The sequence below is a fragment of the Microcebus murinus genome, chromosome X (genome assembly GCF_040939455.1).
Source record: "Microcebus murinus isolate Inina chromosome X, M.murinus_Inina_mat1.0, whole genome shotgun sequence".
Classification (NCBI taxonomy): Eukaryota; Metazoa; Chordata; class Mammalia; order Primates; family Cheirogaleidae; genus Microcebus; species Microcebus murinus.
The window spans coordinates 10,728,092-10,743,004 of record NC_134136.1 but is presented as its reverse complement, the minus strand read 5'-3'; the positions used below and the strand labels follow the sequence as shown (position 1 = coordinate 10,743,004).

The 14,913-nt window shown below is 36.5% G+C and overlaps 1 long non-coding RNA gene across 1 annotated transcript in view; it reads left to right on the top strand.

The window, feature by feature from the left end:
- Positions 1 to 5,874: 5,874 nt before the first annotated feature.
- The window catches only part of LOC105866261 (uncharacterized), a 42,994-nt gene continuing 33,955 nt past the window's right edge, over positions 5,875 to 14,913 (top strand). The window contains exons 1-2 of the long non-coding RNA XR_012915932.1: positions 5,875 to 13,699; positions 14,277 to 14,320. This is a non-coding gene — a long non-coding RNA (uncharacterized LOC105866261). The remainder of the gene's footprint in view (positions 13,700 to 14,276; positions 14,321 to 14,913) is intronic.

Below are 14,913 nucleotides of genomic sequence, written 5' to 3'. Positions count from 1 at the left end.
GTCACCAAAAAAGAAAGACACTTACGTTACCAGAAAAAAAATCCAGGCCACTAAAAGTGATTTGTTCTTCAGGTCCTTGTTACCCCAACTAGATTTAAATCTCCTTTAAAAACTAAAAGCTAAACCTCTGACCCTTGGAATGGCACAGCTAAATGGAGAAAATTTGCATAAACTTGTTCTACCAAAAGCCTTGGTTCAGCTTCTTATGAGACACTTACATAAATATGCACATTAGGGGCATAATGCCTTAATGGATTTGATGAGACGTCATTTAAAAAGACTCCACTTATAACCAAAAACAAAAAATCAACCTGCTGCACAAGAAACCCAGTGAGTTGGGACTTTCTTTTATTTTTTATTCTTATTTCAGGATATTATGAGGGTACAAACATTGTGGTTAAAGTTTATGTCTTTGCCTCACCGAAGCGAAGATGAGAGGCATGCCATTCCCCTCTACAATATTCACCGCGTCCATTAGTTGTGAGTTTACCCCCTGCAACACCCTAGTTCCTGGACAATATTACTACCATGTAAGCACCATACTGATCATTTAGTGCCAATTTGATGGCGAGTACATGTGGAGCCTATTCTTCCCATCTTCTGATACCTCACTTCAGAGGATGGGCCCAAGCTCTATCCAGGAAAATATAAGAGGTGCCAGCTCACCGTCATTTCTTATAATTGAGTAATATTCCATTGTATACATATACCAAATTTTAATAATCCACTCATGAATTGATGAGCACTTGGGTTGCTTCCACATCCTTGCAATAGTGAATTGTGCTGCCATAAACATTCGGGGACAGATGTCTTTATTATAGAATGTCTTTTGTTCTTTCAAGTAGGTGCGTAATACTGCTATTGGTACATTGAATGGTATTTCTATTTTTAGCTCTTTGAGGTATCTCTAAATTCTTTTCCACAAAAGCTGAACTTATTTTCAGTCCCACCAGCAGTGTAAGAGTATTCCTATCTCTCCACATCCTCGCCAGCATTTGTTGTTTTGGGATTTTTTGATAGAGGCCAATCTCACTGGGGTTTGGTGATATCTCATTATAGTTTTGATTTGCATTTCTCTAATGATTAGAGATGTTGAGCATTTTTTTATATGCTTGCTGGCCATTATTCTGTCTTGTTTTGAAAAGTTTCTGTTCATTTCCTTTGCCCATTTATTGATGGGGTTGTTTGATTTTTTTCTTGTTGATTCTTTTAAGTTCTAGAGAGATTCTTGTTATAGCGCTTTATAAGATGTGTAGAGAGCAAATATTTTCTCTCATTCTATAGGCTGTCTTTTCGTTCTAACGATAATTTCATTGGCTGTGTAAAAGCTTTTTAATTTGATCAGATCCCATTTATTTATTTTTGTTGCTGCTATGATTGCTTTGGGGGTCTTCTTCAAAAATTCTTTGCCTAGGCCAGTGTCTGGAAGGGTCCTCCAACATCATCATCTAGAATTCTTGAGGTTTCATGCCTTAGGTTTAATTCTGTTAGCCATCTTGAATTGATTTCTGTGAGAGGTGGGGATCCAGTTTTGATATTTTACATGTAGCTATGCAGTTTTTACAACACCATTTATTGAAAAAAGTTTCTTTTCCCCAGTGTATATTTTTGTCTGCTTTGTAAAAGATCAGATTACCATATGCAGATGGTTTCCTCTCTGGATTCTCAATCCTGTTCCAGAGGTGTATGTCTCTGTTCTTATGCCAATACCATGCTATTTTAGTTACTATAGCCTTGTAGTACAGCTTGAAATCTGGTAGACTGATATCTCCAAGTTTGTTCTTTGTACTTAAGATTGCTTTGGCTATACGAGGTCTTCTCTGGTTCCATAGAAATTATAAAATTACTTTTTTCCACATTTGTAAAGAATGATGATGGCACTTTGATAGGGATTGCACTAATTCTGCAGGTCACTTTAGGTGGTATGGTCATTTGAACAATGTTAATTCTACCAATCAATGAGCATGGTAGATTTTTTCCATTTGTTTACAACTTCTGCAGTTTCTTTTCTTAGTGTTTTGTAGTTCTCTCTGTATATGTCTCACATCTTTCGTTAAATATATTCTTAGATATTTAATTTTCTTTGAAGTTATTGTAAAAGGTATCACGTTTTTGATTTGAATTTTGGCTTGATTGTTATTGGCGTATATGAATGCCTCTGATTTGTGTGTATTGATTTTGTATCCTGAGACTTTACTGAATTCATTTGTCAATTCCAGGAGTCTCTTGGTTGAATCCTTTGGGTTTTCTAGATATAATATCATATCATTGGCAAAGAGAGAGAGTTTGATCTCATCTTCCTTCATTTTGCTACTCTCTTTATTCCCCACTCTTGTCTAATTGCTCTAGCAAGGACTTCCAGCACTATGTTGAATAGAAGTGGAGATAGTAGGCTACCTTGACTGGTTTCAGTTTTAAGTGGGAATGGTTTCAATTTTTCCCCATTCAGTATGATATTGGCTATGGGTTTATCATAAATTGACTTGATAATTTTAAGGTCTGGCCTGTCTATTCCTATTTTGTTAAGAGTTTTTATCATAAAGGAATGCTGGACTTTGTCAAATGCTTTTTCTGCATCTACTGAGAGAATCATACGGTCTTTGTTCTTGCTTTTATTTATCAGGTGAATTGCATTTATGGATTTGAGTATGTTGAGCCAGCCTTGCATCCCTGGAATAAAGCCCACCTGGTCATGATGAATTATTTGTTTTTTGATATGCTGCTGAATTCAATTTGCTAAAATTTTGTTGAGGATTTTTGCATCTATATTCATGAGGGATATTGGTCTGTAGTTTTCTTTTTTTGTTGTTGTTGTGTCCTTTCCTGGCTTTGGAATCAAGGTGATACTGGCTTTGTAGAATGAGTTAGGGGGATACCATCTTCCTCAATGTTGTGGAATAGTTTCTGTAGTATATGTATGAGTTCATCTTTGTATGTTTAGTAAAACTCTGGAGTGTAGCCATCTGGTCCAGGACTTTTCTGTTTTGTATGGTTTTTAACTGCTGCTCCAATTTCTGTGCTTGTGATTAATCTATTCAGGAATTCTGTTACCTCCTGGGTGAACTTAGGGAGGTTGGTTGTTTCCAGGAATTTGTCCATTTCCTCCTCATTATGTAGTTTTGGGGCATATAGGTTTTTATAGTAATCAAAAATAATGTTTTATATTTCTGTGGTATCTATTGTGACCTCACCTTTTTCATTTCCAGTTGAGTCTATTAGGGACTCACCCTTTTAATGACTGAAAACTTATATTACTAAATACGTTTTCAGACTGAATAGAGACTTAGCCTACCCAATCAGAGGGAGTGTCTAAAGTTACCAGAATCATTCTAAAAAACGTTTACTCTGAGATAGGCTCCTACCAGAAGCTGCTGGCCCAAGACGGGGCCTTTGCTGAGTTCTGTGCATGTATGCCAATGCGGAACCAAAACACGACAGGATGACAAACGTTAGCAGTCCAGGGAACAAAGCCAAACAGATAAAACATAGCATAGTGGTGATAGATGCCACTGACAGACAGCTATATAGACAAGTCAACAAGTCATCCTCCTATAGTGGGGATATCAACAGACACCATAACAATACACCAAAAAGCTGGTGTCAAAAAGAAGACCTGAAAACTAATAGAGACAGACGAGGCTCAGACAAAAATGGTCAAGATGTCCATGTCCTAAGACTACATAATGGCTATCACACTGTTCATCTCCTTACTAAACATCTTCCTCTCCTTGTGTAACCATGTTGCCAACCTCACTTCTAACTATTGACTTAGTATCTGGACCGATGACCCCATTGTCAGTGAGACACAGGAACACACTAAAGCTCATCTGAGGGTCTATAGAGCCCTGGACATTTCACAAAATATAACCATTTTTGGCTACTCCATGATGGTGTCCATCGGGTGGGTGGAACTTTACTTCCTGCCATCTAAACCTAAATCTACTACACAGTATTCTGTGGTCGCCTCATAAACTACTTTGAGTAGACCCTCCCAGTAAAAACCTGGTAAACCATTTCTCCAAAGAACTAAACACAGTGGACTCAATGATCCCAGAGGTCATGCAAGTGTTCATAGACTCCCTTCCTCCATTCAGAATAATAATAAACTCTCCTTTATATCAGAGGTAACCCAACAAATAAATAAGCCCTACACTTAAAATAAAAACTACATACATCCTAAAATTGTTACAAGAAACTCATCTAAAGTAGAATAAGGTGTTACCACTTAACCCTCCTCCAGATAAAGATAGCCCCTAAAAACAAACATAAGCTCCCATAAAAACGTTGATGAACAACCCCTCCTAACACCTTGAGATAAATATAATATAGCTATAAGTTAAAAAAAAAGAATAAAACAATATATCAAATACTAACCACTATACATGAGTTTGTCTCTTTCATATCCCCACCCCAGTTAAAAACAACCACAAAAAAATAAACCCTCTAAAGTACTTCTAACAACTCACACCTTGTTAAAATTGTTCAAAATAAAACCTTGGGTCCATCATACCAGAATAAAAAGTGTGCTATGAAAAAAAAAAAAAAAAAGACCCAAGCCCCAGTGAATGAACCAGCCTTTAGATGATCTAAAATATGTGTTTAAAAATATATTAATATTTTCACTAACCTTTCTTTGGTTCTTCTGTCTATAGGATGAAAAGAAAACTCCTTAATAAAAATTTTCCCAGACGATTGCCTCTTCTAATCTGTCTCACTACTAGGTTTGTCATGCTAAACCTCGTTCAATACAAATATTACTGTATATGATTTCTGAATTTACAGAAGCTGGTCTCTTGGATCACTTATAGCAGCGGTCTTCACCCTTTTTGGCACCAGCGACCTGTTTCATGGAAGACAGTTTTTCTATGGACTGAGGGTAGAGGGGTGGCATGTCACGGGTTAAGTGGTGTGAAGCTCAGGTGGTGATACACTGCCTGTTTTCTAACAGGCCATGGACCAGTACTGGGCCACAGCCCAGGGCTTTGGGACTGCAGACCTACAGAGTACAACTAATACTTCCACACTCAGGGGTCCCATGTTTCTTTCTTACCCAGCCCTATATCAGACATTATGTATAAGGCAACAATAAGGACCTACTGATGTCTCAAATACCAAGCGGGATAAATTCTCTTATCAGATATCCTCCATTTGCCTTATCAGTCCTCATGGTTATAGTTGTTAATTATGCCCATTTTCACCTGATAATCTGTTGTTTATTTTTATAAATCTGCCAAAGGTTGACAATGACAAATAAGTATAAGCCTTCCATCTAAAACATCGCTGCAATTCAACAAAAAATATTTTGATGACTATATCACTCCTCTTCCCATAGATATAAAATGATTAAATTGACAGAAATATATAACAGAGGGAACAGCCTGAAACAGGATAAAACGATTTACAAGTTGTCTCTTTAACCTCCCCCCACTCTCGGAATTAAACTCTACATCCCTGTCGGAGGCAAGTAATCAGAGGGTCAGGGAAGTGTCCTTTGTTCATTGTACCACAGGAGATGTCTCAACAGAATTGTCCACACACTCTGTCATGAGATTGTCTTTACCAGAGATGCTACAGTTAAACAGCAATAGCCCAAAGCTAAAAAATTCCTTCAAAAACTTTTATTTCTAGGCCAGGTGCAGTTGCTCACGCCTATAACCCTAGCACTCTGGGAGGCCGAGGCAGGTGGATCATTTGAACTCAGGAGTTCGAGATCAGCCTGAGCAAGAGCGAGACCCCATCTCTACTAAAAATAGAAAGAATTTAGCTGGGCAACTAAAAACATATATAGAAAAAATTAGCTGGGCATGGTGGCGCATGCCTGTAGTCTCAGCTACTTGGGAGGCTGAGGCAGTAGGATTGCTTGGGCCCAGGAGTTTGAGGTTTCTGTGAGCTAGGCTGATGCCATGGCACTCTACTCAGGGCAACCGAGTGAGACTCTATCTCAAAAAATAAGAAACAAAACAAACAACAAAAAAAAAAACCTTATTTCTGCTTATAGATAAGATGATGGTACTTTAAGACGAGAGTCTGCCATCATTCTCATTTTCTGACAAATTAATAAACTTTTCTTTTCCTCAAACCACTTGTTCTCATTCTTCTAATATGGCCTCAGGGACAAGGGCTGAACTTTTAATAACATCACCAGTTTTTCTCCCTTCACCAAATAAATCCTATCAGCACTCAAACATCTTTAAATCTTTAAAAGTTCTCTTCTGACTTCATTTCTACCTCTTGGTACTCTCCCTTTTCTCCTTTCATTTCTAGCCAAACTTCTTGAAAGAGTTGTCTGTATTTATTTATTAACTCTAATTCCTCTCCTCTTTTTTTTTTTTCTCTGTTGCACTCAATCTACTTTGGGTTACACCCCCAGCATCCACTGAAACTGGATACTTCTGTGTTGCTTGATCCAATGGTCAGCAGATCTACAAGTAACATTTGCCATAGTTTATTATGCCTTCCTCCCTGAAATACTTTCCTTGCCTTCCAGGACACCACACTCACCAGTGCTCAGTTTCGAGGCCTGCTTCCCCCCCCCCATCTGTACTAACTCCAGAAGTGAGTTAATTTAGTCCATTAGCTTTAAATACCATTTGTATGCTGATGATTTCCTGATGTACATTTCTAGCCTAGTCTTTTTCTCTGAACTCCAGATTCCTATATCCAACATCTTATTTGTGTTTACACTTGGATATCCAAGGAATAAATCAAACTTAAAACTGAACTTCTTATGTTCTATACTTTCTAATACAGTTTTCCTTATGTTAGTTAAAGACAATTCTGTTACTGAGACAAAAACGAAACAACTTTAGAGTGTAGTCATGTTTAACCCCTCTTTCATACCCTACACCAATCTATCAGTAAATCTTACCCTGTCTACCTTTTGCCCGTTTTAATGGGATTATTTGGGTTTTTTTGCTGTTGAGTTATTTGAGATCTTTATATATTCTGGATATTAACCCCTTGTCAGATACATAGTTTTCAAATACTTCCATTCTGCTTGTTGTCTTTGTTGATTGTTTATTTTGCTCTGTAGAACCTTTTTAGTTTGATATAATCCAATTTTTCCATATTTGATTTTGTTGATTGGCTTTTGATACCTTATTCTGAAAATCTCTTGCCCAGTCTAATTTTATGAAGCATTTCCCTTATGCTTTACTTTTAGAAGTTTCATAGTGTAGGGTCTTACATTTAAGTCTTTCTCGTTTGTTTGTTTTGTTTTATTTCAGAATATTGCAAGGGTACACTTTGGTTACGTATATTGCCTTTCCGCTGCGGGAGTCAGACATCTGCATTCAAATGTTTATAGCAGCACAATTCACAATTGCAATGATGTGGAAACAACCCACATGCCCATCAATACATGAGTGGATTAATGAAATGTGGTGTATGTATACCATGGAGTACTTACTCAGCAATATAAAACGATGGTAAGCTAATACTTCTTGTATTATCCTGGATGGAAAAACATTTAAGTCTTTAATTCATTTAGAGTTGATTTTTATATATGGTGAGAGATAGGGGTCTAGTTTCATTCTTCTACATCTGGATATCCAGTTTTCCCAGCACCACTTAGTAAAAAAACTGTCATTTCCCAATGTGTGTTCTTGGCCCCATGTTGAAAATCAGTCAGCTGTAAGTGCATGTGTTTATTTCTGGCTTCTCTGTTCTGTGGGTCTATGTGTCTGTTTTTATGCCAGTAGTATACTGTCTAGGTTATTATAGCTTTGTAATATATTTTAAGGTTGGGTATTATGATTTCTCCAGCTATTTTGTTGTTGTTGTTCAAGATTGTTTTGGCTATCCAGGGTCTTTTGCCTTTCCATATGGATTTGAAGATCATTTATTCTGTTTCTGTGAAGAATATCATTGGAATTTTGATAGGGATTGCATTGAATCTGTAGATTGCTTTGGGTAATATGGACATTTTAACAATATTAATTCTTCTAGTCCATGGATATCTTTCCATTTATTTGTGTCGTCTTCAATTTTTTTCCTCAGTGGTTTATAGTTTTCACTGTAGAGATCTTTTACTTTCTTGGTTTATTCCTACATATTTTTTTTATAGTTATTGTAAATGGAATTACTTTCTTATTTTCTTTTTCAGATAGTTCGCTATTGGCACATAGAAACTTTACTGATTTTTGTATAGTGGTTTCATATCCTGAAACTTTACTAAATTCATTTATTCTAACAGGTTTTTGGTGGAATCTTTAAGATGTTCTATATATATGATCATGCCATCTATAAACAGGGACAATTTTACTTCCTCCTTTCCAATTTGGATGCCCTTTATTTCTTCTCATCTAATTGCTCTTGCTAGAATTTACAGTACTGTATTGTATACAAGTGGTGATCGTGGGCATCCTTATCTTGTTCCAGATATTAGAGGAAAAGCTTTTAAATTTTCCTCATTTAATATGATGTTAGGTGTGGATTTGTCATATATAGCCTTTATTGTGTTGAGATATGTTCCTTCTGTATCCGAGTTGTTGAGAGTTGTCTTCATGAAGTGATGTTGAATTTTGTCAAATAATTTTTCTGCATCTATTAAGATGATCATATGTTTTTTTGTCCTTGATTTTGTAAATGTGATAGATCGCATTTATTGATTTGCCTATGTTGTACCATCCTTGAATTCCTGGGATGAATCCCACTTTATCATGTGAATGGAATTTTCTTTGTTGTTGTGTTATGTTGTTTTATTTAATTTCAAAAAAATATGAAAGTATGAACATTTTGGTTACATTTTATATCTTTGCCTCTCCCTAGCAAAGGTTAGAGGTATGCCTTTTCCCTCCACAATGCTCACCACATTGCTCAGATGTGGGTCTCCCCTGCTCTCCCGAATCCCTGGTGAGCACCACCACCATTTGAGCACCATAGTGTTCATCAGTCAGTACCAATTTGATGGTGAGTACATTGTGGAGCCCATTTTTCTGGTCTTGTGTCACCTCACTTTGGATAATGGGCTTAATCCAGGATAATATAAGCGGTGCTACCTTGCTGTCATTTCTTAGAATTGAGTAATATTCCATTGTAAACATATACCAAATTTTAATAATCCACTCATGAATTGACAGGCACTTGGGTTGTTTCCATGTCCTTGCAATTGTGAATTTTGCTGCCATAAACATTCAGGTGCAGATGTCTTTATAATAGAATGTCTTATGCTCTTTGGGTAGATGCCTAATAATGCTATTGCTGGGTTGAATGATATTTCTATTTTTAGCTCTTTGAGGTATCTCCAAATTCTTTTCCACACAGGTTGCACTAATTTGCAGTCCCACCAGCAGTGTAAGAGTGTTCCTGTCTCTCCACATCCTCACCAGCATTTGTTGTTTTGGGATTTCTTGATACAGGTCAATCTCACTGGGGTTAGGTGATATCTCATTGTAGTTTTGATTTGCACTTCTCTAATGGTTAGAGATGTTGAGCATTTTTTTATGTTTTCAGGCCAGTGAATGGTCTTTTTAATGTGTTAGTTCAGTTTGCTAGTATTTTGTTGAGGCTTTTTATATCTGTGTTCATCAGGAATATTGACCAGTAGTTTCCTTTTTCTGTTTCCTTGTATGGTTTTAGTATCAAGGTAATGCTGACCTTATAGAATGAGTTTGGAAGTATGCCCTCTTTTTAATTTTTTTTAAATAACTTGAGTAAAATTGGTAATGGTTCTTCTTTGAATGATTGGTAGAATTCAGCAGTGAAGCCATCAAGTCCTGAGCTTTTCTTTGATGGGAGACTTTATTATTGCTTCAGTTTTCTTACTCTTTATTGGTCTGTTCAGGTTTTCTACTTCTTGATTTAATCTTGGTAAGTTGTATGTGTCTAGGAATTTATCTGTTTATTCTAGGTTTTCTGGTGTGTTGATGTATAATTGTTCATAGTAGTCTCTTATGATCATGTGTATCTTTTGGTACAAGTTGTAAAGTCATTTTTATCTCTGATTTTGAGTTTTCTTCAGTTTTTTTCTTGGTTATTCTAGCGCATGGTTTGTCAATCTTGCTTATCCTTTCAAAAAACAAGTCTTTGTTTTACTGATCTTTTGTATTGATTTTTAGTCTTTATTTCTTCTCTCATCTTTATTATTTCTTTTTTTCTACTTATATTTTGGGTTTAGAGTTTTATTTTTCTAATTCCTTGAGGTGTAATGTTAGGGTATTTTATTAATAGATCTTTCTACTTGTCTGACATAGGTGTTTATTGCTATAAACTTCCCTCTTTAAACTACTTTTTTGGTATCCTGTAGGTTTTGGTATGTTGTGTTTCCATTTTCATTTTTCTCAAGGAATTTTTAATTTCCTTTTTAATTTATTCATTAACCCTTTGGTTGTTCATGAGCATGCTGTTTAATTTCCATGTTTGTACAGTTTCCAGTTATTGTTTTTCTTTTTTTTTCATTGTGGTAAGAAAACATACTTGATATGATTTCAGTTAAAAAAGTTGTAAAGAGTCGTTTCATGGTCTAACATATGGTTTGTTTTGGAGAGTGTTCTATGTGCTATTGAGAATATACATTCTGCAGTTGTTGGGTGGAATGTTCTATAAATGTCTGTTAGGTCCATTTGGTCTAGAGTACAGGTAAACTCTGATGTTTCTTTGTTAATTTTCTGTCAGAATGATCTGTCCATTACTAAAAGTGGGGTGTTGAATTTCCCTACTATTATTGTATTACAATTGATCTCTTCCTTTAGGTTTGTTAATATTTGCTTTATATATTTGCTTTAGATATTTAGGCACGCCAGTGTTAGGTGCATATGGATTCACAATTGTTAAATCTTCCTGCTGTATTGATGCCTTTATAATCATATAATGGCCTTCTTTGTCTTATTTTTATCTTTTTTGAGTTAAAGACCATTTAAAGTACATTTTTAATTTTGTCCATTGTATTTTTATCTCTAAGATTTCTATTTGTTTATTATTTTAGTCTCTTAAGTTTCTCTGATATATTTCTGAATTGCTTCACTATGTTTTATTTGAAGTTCACTAAGCTTCTTCAAAACTGTTATTTTGAATCTCCCATCTGAAAGTGCACTCATCTTCCTCTCTCCAGGGGTAGTCACTGGTGCAGTATTTAGTTTGTTTGGTGAGGTCATATTGCCCCAAATGTTCTAAATTGATATTTGAGCCTTTAAAAAATAGGTTTTTATTCCAGTCTTTGCCATCTAGCCTTGTTTGTACTTATCCTTCCTTGGACGGCCTCAAAAGGGACTGACTTTGGAATTCCCTAAGCCTGTGGTCACTGCAGTTGTTTCAGCACTACAGGGTGCCCAAGACCAGGTTTACTGTAACTTTCTTGCAGACTGTGTGTTCTACAGCCCCAATCGACTTGGGGAAGATCAGGGAGAATTCCCTGGGTTCCCAGGCAACATATTTCTCACTTCCCACTTCTTTCCCTAAGTTCACGAAATCTTTCACCACACAGTTGGGGGAGGGGTGACACAGGCACTCCCATGGTTGCCACAGCTGGCACCATGCTGAGTTACACCCAAAACCCACAGCTTCCCAGACCAGAATAGCACTGGGGCTCACCCAAGTCTTATAGACAGTATGCCTGCTGCCACTGATAGTTACTCAGGTCCTGAGGCCACTTTCATCACCTGGTGGTGATACTGGCCAGAACTCAGGTCTATCCCACTAAGGTGGCAGATTCCCTCTGGCCTGGAGTAGGTCTACAAGCTCTGCCTGGGAGCACTAGCCTAGAATCCCGAGGACGTGGGGTTCTGCCCTGTGCTATATTTTACTGTTGTGGGGCTGTTACCAGGTTCCAAAGAAAAGTCCCCTGCAAACTTTGCTCTCCTTCCCCCAAGTGGAAGGACATTTTTCATACTATGCTGCCTGTATTTGGAGGAGGGGTGCTACAGGCAGTCCTGTGGCTGCTGCAGCTAATGTTGCACTGGCTCAAACCAAAAGCCTACGGTCTCTGAGACCAGCACAGAACTGGGGTTCACCCAAGAACTGTTGTCACTGTGGTCTGCCTACCATAGATATTTATTCTGGGCCCAAAGCCATGTTAATTAGCTGACAGCCAAGCAGGTTGGAACTTGGGTTTGTCCTACCAGGGTGGCAGATTCATTTCTGGCCAGGGGTCAGCTCCATCTCTGGGGACCAGCCTAGAATGAAGTGCTGCAAGGTGCTGCCCAGTGCTGTTATAATGTGATGAGGTTGACACTGGGTTTCAAGTCAAAGTCCCATGCACCCTCCCTTTTCCCTCCCCCATGCAGACAGATTCTTTTCACCCTGCACTGCCTAGGGTTAGGGGGAAGGGTGGTGTAGGCAATTTGAGACTGCTCTTTCTTCGTTTTTTCTTGTTATTATGCTAAAGCAAGGTACTGTGATCTCTCACCTGGTTTCTTTAGCTGTTGTAAAGGTGTTTGCTTGTGTGGATAGTTATTCAATTTGATGTTCCTGCTGGAGAGTTCGATTCCACCATCTAGGTCTGCCTCCTATCTTGGATATTTGGATTTCTAATCTCTGTTTTACCAATAATTAACTTTGAGACCTTGACTAAGATACTCACTACCTTGGGTCTCAGTTTTCATAACTGTAAAATTTAGGGGTTGGATTTGATGATATCTAAAGTGCTTTTTATCTCTAAAATAGAGGAGATTCACTCACCCAACATTTGCTGAGCACCTGCTCCTATTTCAGGTATTGTGCCAGGTGCTGGGGTCATTCAAATATATATGAGTTATTCTTCATAAAAACTCAACCAAAACTTAAAACAAAAATGGAGAGGGATCTGTTTGAACACACTTAGTTGTTAAAATCTGTTACTCTACTAATGACTAATTAGAATTCAGATTGGCATATCTACTTTGGAAAAGCAATCTGGTAATATCTTCAGCCTGTTCTCGACATAGCAGCCAGAGTGATCCTGTTAAAACAGTCAGATCTCTTCTGCTCAAAATCTTTTATCCTACTTAGAATTGCATCAACAGTGTACTTACCATGTCCTGTACTGTTTTATCTTCCCAGCTTATTTTTCTCCATAGCACTTTCTAATATACAATATACTTTAAAAATTTTATTTGCTCCCTCCTTCTTATGTACATGCTAGAATGTAAGCTTAATAAGGGCAAGGATTTTTGTCTTTGTTCATTGATACCTCCCTAGCACTTAAAACAATATCTGGCATAAGTAGATGCTCAGTATTTGTTGAATATTGTTAAATAAATCAGAGTATATGAAAATGTACATTTCCTAGGACCTAGAACTTCCACTTCAAAATTTATACAGAAAGAAGCCCCTACGTGTATGAACAAAGATATTAAATACACACACACACACACACACACACACACACACACACACACACGAACAGACACAAACACATGAGAATGTTAATTTCATCATTGTTTATAATAGGAAGAAATTTGAAAAATCTAAATGTACAAAAATAAAATGGGTAAATAAAATTGAGTTTATATACTTCAACATCATACAGGAGTTAAATGAAGCAATTTTCTAGATGTCAGTGTAATTAAATCTCAAGATTGAGTGAGGAAAGGAAGTTATAGAATAATATAATATAATACCATTTAAGTAAACTTTAAAAACACAAATGCTACTTTAGATATGAAGTAAAAACAACAAAATGTTAATGCACATAGATATTTGATCTATTTTTTCTGAGCTTTTTCTGTATTTTGGAAATATCTTTAAATGAAAGAGAAAAGAGAAACTAAGGCTCAACAGCAAGGTTAGTGATTTATTTAAAATCATACACTTTGTTAATGGAAGAGCTTGGAATACATCTTAGAATTCCTACCTGTATGTTCCAAATATTTTTTAAAACATAAAGAGTTTTGAATAATCAGACTCTATCCCCTGAGGACTCCTTATTCATCTCTGATATTTTAAAGACTCATCCTTAATATCAGATTTGCATCAACTGACAGAACAATTATGGTTATTCTCATATAAAATTTAAGTCTATTGCACTTTCAATAAAAGCAAAGTGGGTCGGGATGAAGCTTTATAAACCAGTTCACTCCCTTAGTCACAGAGAGCTGCATTACACAGAGATTCAAATTATATGTGAATCTTGCTAATATATTTCACATAACCTCATAGTTTAAAGGCTTTGGAAATATTCAGAAAAGAATTGTATTCTGAAATAATTCAGCTCCCTCTGGTGGTAAAAAATATATTTAAGAAAAAACACTTTCTTTTGAAAATCATAGACCAGTTCTCCCCTTTTTAAAGCAAAATCAAAAACAAAACCCATCCAAAAAGCAAATGCTATTAAATTATAAATTCTCATTTTCTTATTGTAGAACCAAGTGGATATCCTACTTCAAGAAATGACAGATGAAGCTGGGTAAGAAGTTATTTGGGTGGTTTTGGACAATCTTTATATATATATATATATATTTCAGCATATTATGGGGGTACAAATGTTTAGGAAGCTTGATTTAATATCTAGAGGTTCTAAAATGCTGTAATGTGGGTGAAAATATTTGTCTTTATCACCAGTGATCAGAGTTAGGTTTTTGACCCTAGAATTTAGTGTTTCAAAGACCTTTAAACAGTCATCCAGTTCCTTCCCTGAACTGGAAAAAATGTGACTGTTCAAATAATCCTATATTTTGTTAAAAATCTCTGGAGATAGACTCATTTAATGTGTGATGCAAGAAATAGAGGAAAGTGACCAAGGGAGGCAGGAGTGTTTTAAACATTTGCTCTATACCTACTATGCACAGCGTATATCAAATGCATGTATCTTTTTAAAGGATCTTCCAAGAGTATTCTGCTGTGACAAGGCCAGACATTGCCAGATGTTCCTTGGGTTAGTAGGGTACCAAAATCCAGAGATTAGTTATGTGAATAATGTGTAGTAACTGGAGCAGTAGAAACAGATAGAACCACTGCTGTAGAAACACTGATGACCATCTTTAAAGATATTTAAGTATC